This window comes from Podarcis gaigeae, assembly GCF_964106915.1.
Source record: "Podarcis gaigeae genome assembly, chromosome: 8".
Taxonomy (NCBI): domain Eukaryota; kingdom Metazoa; phylum Chordata; class Lepidosauria; order Squamata; family Lacertidae; genus Podarcis; species Podarcis gaigeae.
Genome location: NC_139684.1, coordinates 33052811 through 33058690, shown reverse-complemented (window position 1 = coordinate 33058690; position 5880 = coordinate 33052811). Strand labels below are relative to the sequence as shown.

The window sequence follows — 5880 nt, the reverse complement described above, 5'->3', positions numbered from 1 at the left end:
TTACCACTTGATATCAATGAAGTTGTTGTAGAGCATTTGTACCGGTAGGAAGCTTTTGAAGGTGGCTCTGCTCAAGCCGAGTGCTCCTCCTTCCTTTGTGAGAAGCTACAAGGTGCTTCAACGCTTGGGTTCACATGGTACCATTTGAACACTGATTTAGTGTGTTTGGGGTACAATATGCAACCACATCTTTGGCTTGATCTGAGAGAATATATCTGTGACCTCACGGCTGGAAAAGCGGGGAAAGAAAGACACGTGTACGACCACCTTGGAATGGGCCCTCACTGAAAAAGCAGGTCATCTACAGCAGGGTTGGAGAACCTGCCTTTAAAATACATCTCAGCATCTTTCATAGAATGGGTAGTTGTGCACACATGCTTCCAGTAGTAGAAGCATGTTTAGGAATGCAAAGAGCAAAGTAAACTTGGAGTGGCACCAACTTTGCCTTGCACTGTTAAAGAGCACCACCTTCAATTCTACTTAAGGGAGAGGAAGGAAGATGGCACGAGTAATTGTCAAGGGAACAGTTCCCTTGCTCCCCCACCCCATTTTAGCACACCAACAGTTGTCAAACAAGCCTCTTGACAAGTGTTCTTGGCTTTGCAGGAATTCCCCTCCGCTTGAAAGAGTGATAAACCGGTCTGTTTAACCACAGTCATGTCTACCAGCTGCTTCTGTTTATTTACCCACCTTCCCTCCACTGAGCAAGAAGAATTTGCAGAAACAGCCATGCTGAATATGTTAAGATAACACAAATGTTTGTTGGAATTTTCTGAGGGCTGAATGCAAAAGCTTCTGCATGGAGATTCTGTGGAGTGTGTGACAGCTATTGAGTCATTTAATTAAGAAGCTCCAGCTAATGGTGAAATACAAGAGCTGATCTTTAATGGTCCGTGAAATAAAGTCATTAAGGGGTGAGCTGTCAACAGGGGCTATTCACAGCAGGAATGGGCTGACTGTTTACTAGAACTGCCACTGATGCTTTAAATTTACAAATAGAATGTATATTCAGCATACCTTAAGGCAGTGATGGGCAGCATGATGCCCTTCAGGTTTTTCTTTCTTACATTCATATCCTGCCTTATTTCCATCATGGGACCCAACAGGGTATACATGTGGTTCTCAGGCAGTCACCCATCCAGACACTGACAGCAAAGTGGTGGCTGCTGTGCCTTCAGACCCCATGATTAGGCATGATGGGAGTAGTAGTCCAACATACCTTCCACATTTGCTACCCTTGTCTAAGGAATAACAAATCTGTGTTAAGTGATACAGTACTATGTGCTTTTGCTTAAGACCCTGTGTGTATTGCGTAAGGCCAAGGTCCCCAAATCCACCATACTTTGCCAGAACCCTAAAAAGTGTTAGTGGTAACCAAGTTCACTGGAAGTGTGCTGGGGAGCTATGGTGCAACCTATGCCTATCTCTCTAACTCACAAATAACACCAGCAAAATAGCCCTTTGAAACATATGCTGCAAGAATGGTGAATTTAGCAGAAGATCAAACAAATTACAATCTGCATGATTTCTCAGTAACGGGGCTTTATTCCTTACACCATGAAAGGCCTGCACCAGGCTTGAGGGGTCGGCTCGCAACATAAGGGTGCTGTGGTGGCCTTCCTGTGGGGGAAATGCTTCTCGGACCCTGGGAGTGCTGCTCCGATCAAGGCAGGTTACTTCCATTTCTCACAATGGCTTGCTGCTATCCTGCAGTGGCCATTTCAGTACAACTTCTCCAGAGCTGGTGACCGGAACATACCAGAGGGGGAAAGAACCCATATTTTCCCTCTTTCTGGTAGTTGGTCTGAAAATACAAGTGAGGAAAGGCCAGCTGTTTTATTTCCTATTTTGCTCATAACCCAACACAAACTGCTACACAAGAACTGTATCCATCCTACCAATGAGATTGTTATCTTTCATTTCCAACTGTGCTGTGCTTACAGAACTCTGTACACTCCTCTTCTTGTTGGGGCTTCCAGGTCAGGAGCACCCCAGACCCTGAGATTTCAGTGCCCAACCCTGAGACTTTGGGATGTCCTTTGTGGGTGTCGTGGGGAGTGTTACCTCGTGATCCTTCCCCTGCACTCCCACCACTGAGCCCTGGAGACAGGTTAATTGGGAGACTGGAGGTAGGAAGACTCACGAGAGAGTCAATGCAATAATTTGTGAACAGCTCCTGCCAGGATGGTGCTTGCAAGGCACAAGTCCTCCCTCTGCTGCCTTGAGGGGACCTGGCAAGCCTAGAGACTTTATGTCAGCCCTGGAGGTCTTGCAACCCTATTCATGCACCCCTGAGCAGCCAGTGAAATGGAGTATGGAAATGGGCATCTTGTCATTGCTACTAGGAAGGAATTTAGAGGCCTGCCTTCCTCCACCCTCGCCTCAACTTTTGTTGATGGCAACAATACTGGTTTTGACATTCCAGGACTTCATCCGCTCTAGATCCTCTGAATGAAAATGGTCAAAATACTTGAGCAAACAAAACAGGAAATATCTTATGAAAGAGTTTCAACCAAGATTGCTGCAAAAACATAAGAAGAGGAAGAAGATGGTGGCAGTTGGAAAGCACAATTCTGGGAGGTGCTGTGAGTTCATCTCAAAGATACGCAAGGGAAAGGGAAGAGCTTTAAGGGCCAAGCAAGTAGTGCAGTGAATTCAGGCAGGTCAGCTCAAGGAGAACGCAGAGCTAGTGTGGTGTAGTGGTTAAGAGCGGTAGTCTGGGGAACCGGGTTCGCATCTCCGCTCCTCCACATGCAGCTGCTGGCCAGTCACACTTCTTTGAAGTCTCTCAGCCCCACTCACCTCACAGAATGTTTGTTGTGGGGGAGGAAGGAAAGGAGAATGTTAGCCGCTTTGAGATTCCTGAAGGAGAGTGAAAGGCGGGATATCAAATCCAAACTACTACTCTTCTTCTTCTTCTTCTTCTTCTTCTTCTTCTTCTTCTTCTTCTTCTTCGAGTTTCCTCTTTCTTCATACATGCATTCCTGCACTGTTGTGCTTTGGTAATGAACCTCATCTATTGAAAGCTTGGCCCGGCATCTTGCAACCACAAAGGGGCTGCATTATTTTGTGAAACTTGAACAAGATGATTTACAGAGCAGCTTAAGTCCAGGTCTTTGGTTAAGCTAATTGACTCAGCTGGCTTTGTTCCAAGCACTCTGTCTTGATTGGTTAGCAGCTCAAGCTGCTGGAAACCAGGCCTGCAAAAATAATACTGTAGCCTGGTAATGATGTCACTTGAGTCTAGCTATGTTTATGTGGCATCTTCCTCATTGGATATGAAGAATATTGGCATGGTGTTCCAAGTGATACTGCTTGTATGCTGCTTATATTGCATCATGAGTGCTCTGTCAGTAGTGGACCATCAATCTGAAGCAACAATTTCCACTGATTCCCTTATCCCAGAGTCATTTTAGCATGTAATTCAGTTATAGGACGAAGTGATGAAAGAAAGACATCTGTACAACCCCAAACAAACGTAACTAAAAGCTTTGCTTAGTGAAGCCTCAGTCCAATAGCAGAGCAAAGCAGTGTGTCCCCCAACAAGGATATACTGCAGAACAGGGAAGGCAGAGCAGCCAGAGGAGGCTATTTAAAATGCAAGTACCAAAGGGGACTGGATGGAAGGGCCATACTCAGTGGTAGGTGCATGCAGAAGGTCCCAGGTTCAATGCATGACAGGGTTAGGAAGGACTCACACCTCAAACCCTGGAAAACTGCTGCTGCTACTTCTTTGGCGATCACTCATAGCTGAGGAAGTTTGTCTTCCATGAAACAATCTTAACAGTGAGTCCATAAGTGAGTGGAGGCCAAATTATGGATCCACACGTCCTTCCACAGTAAGGACATGGGTTTCCAGGCAGGAGTTGATCACGGTGAGCGTTTGCCAAATGTGCCTTCCTCTTAGCACATTTCTCCCTTTCGTCCTGAGTTTGAGCGTCTTCAAAGTGTTGACAAGGCTGAGCTAGAGTGATCAATTATCTGATGGTGTAAGGCTGTTTTCTGTGTTCCTAAGAGAAGCTCGAGACACGGGTGGCGCTGTGGTCTAAGCCACAGAGCCTAGGGCTTGCCGATCAGAAGGTCGGCAGTTCGAATCCCCGCGACGGGGTGAGCTCCCATTGTTCAGTCCCAGCTCCTGCCCATGTAGCAGTTCGAAAGCACATCAAAGTGCACGTAGATAAATAGGTACTGCTCCAACGGCTTAGTCATGCTGGCCACATGATCTGGAAGCTGTACTCCGGCTCCCTCGGCCAATAAAGCGAGATGAGCGCCGCAACCCCAGAGTCGGTCACGACTGGACATAACAGTCGGGGTACCTTTACCTTTATCTAAGGCAAGCTCAGCTTTAAATGCTTATAGCTCAGTGCTTTGTTCCAGCTGTAAAATACTGAGCCACAGCTTCCTTTACCTTTTCCCTCCACTTCTCTTCCTGTTTGTAAGCCTGTTTGTAAGGCTGGTCTCTCTGTCTCTCCCTCTCCTCTTTTTATGTAAACTTATTCTGTCTCTAAAGAAAGATAAAAAAGCAGCAAGCAAGCAAATAACGTGGGTGGTGCTGTGGGTAAAACCTCGGCGCGTAGGACTTGCCGATTGCATGGTCGGCGGTTCCAATCCCCGCGGCGGGGGTGCGTTCCCGTCGTTCAGTCCCAGCGCCTGCCAACCTAGCAGTTCGAAAGCACCCTCGGGTGCAAGTAGATAAATAGGGACCGCTTACCAGCGGGAAGGTAAACAACGTTCCGTGTGCTGCGCTGGCTCGCCAGATGCAGCTTGTCACGCTGGCCACGTGACCCGGAAGTGTCTGCGGACAGCGCTGGCTCCCGGCCTATAGAGTGAGATGAGCACACAACCCTAGAGTCTGGCAAGACTGGCCCGTACGGGCAGGGGTACCTTTACCTTTACCTTTATTCTGTCTCTAAAAAAAATATAAAAAAGCAGCAAGCAAGCAAATAACAGTCATTTCCTTGCACAATGCCAACCCATGACCTAATTCTTCCCATACAATCCATTCCATAGCATCTTGGTTCTGGACTCCACACTCTTTTGCTCTCTTTAGGGAAACTGAAGGTGTGTAGCAAGGCTGGGGAGGGAAAGCGCCCTAAGGACAGCTCCAAGGGCCAGTTTGACAGACCTGACCCTCTCCATGCCTGTGTGAAAGGAAGTGTTTTATCAAGATAGATGCTGTGAACTTGCAGGGTGCCTCAGCCAGTCAAGAAACAAGGCGTGCTTTGGAAATCCTACCACAGAAGGGTTTGGAAAAACAGGTGTAACCTTCCACCAGTAGGTGGAGATAAACCCTCGACAATGCTGCTTTCTTTTTAGTTTAAACTAAGCATTAGCCAGATTGTCAGGCCTGGTTACAGATATTTCAGAAGGTGGTAGCCTGGGCAGCCTGCCTGTTGCCACTTTGGTGCCCTGGTGATGGCACAGGCAAACATTAAGAAAAGGCTATCAATGGCTAATAGCCACAATGGCTACGTTCTACTTCCACGGCTAGAGGTTACATGCTTCTGAATGCCAATTGCTGGGAAATACAAATAGGGAGAGTGCTTTTGTACTCGGATCCTGCTTGTGGGTTCCACAGTGGCACTCGACTGGCTGCTATGAAAACAGGATGCTGGAATGGATGAGCCACTGGCCTGATCTAACAGGCTCTTCTTAAGTTCTCACACAAGCATTAAGAGGAGGTTGGAAGCTGCAGCAATGCAGCCTCTGGGAGTCAAGCAGCAGCAGGTGCTTGGGAGGACAAACCAGGCATCAGCCCTGGTGGGCCCTGCTGGGGTGCATAAAGGTAAAGGGACCCTTGACCATTAGGTCCAGTCGCGGACGACTCTGGGGTTGCGGCGCTCATCTCGCTTTACTGGTCGAGGGAGCCGGCGTACAGCT

The 5880-nt window shown here is 47.7% G+C and overlaps 1 long non-coding RNA gene across 1 annotated transcript; it reads right to left on the bottom strand.

Annotated features, from left to right (window-relative positions):
* Positions 1 to 1522: 1522 nt before the first annotated feature.
* Positions 1523 to 4505, bottom strand: LOC310849842. Its single transcript, XR_014567125.1, has 2 exons — positions 4409 to 4505; positions 1523 to 1804 (listed from the first exon to the last, which is right to left on the bottom strand). It is a non-coding gene; the product is annotated as an uncharacterized lncRNA (long non-coding RNA).
* Between the last annotated feature and the right edge of the window lie 1375 nt (positions 4506 to 5880).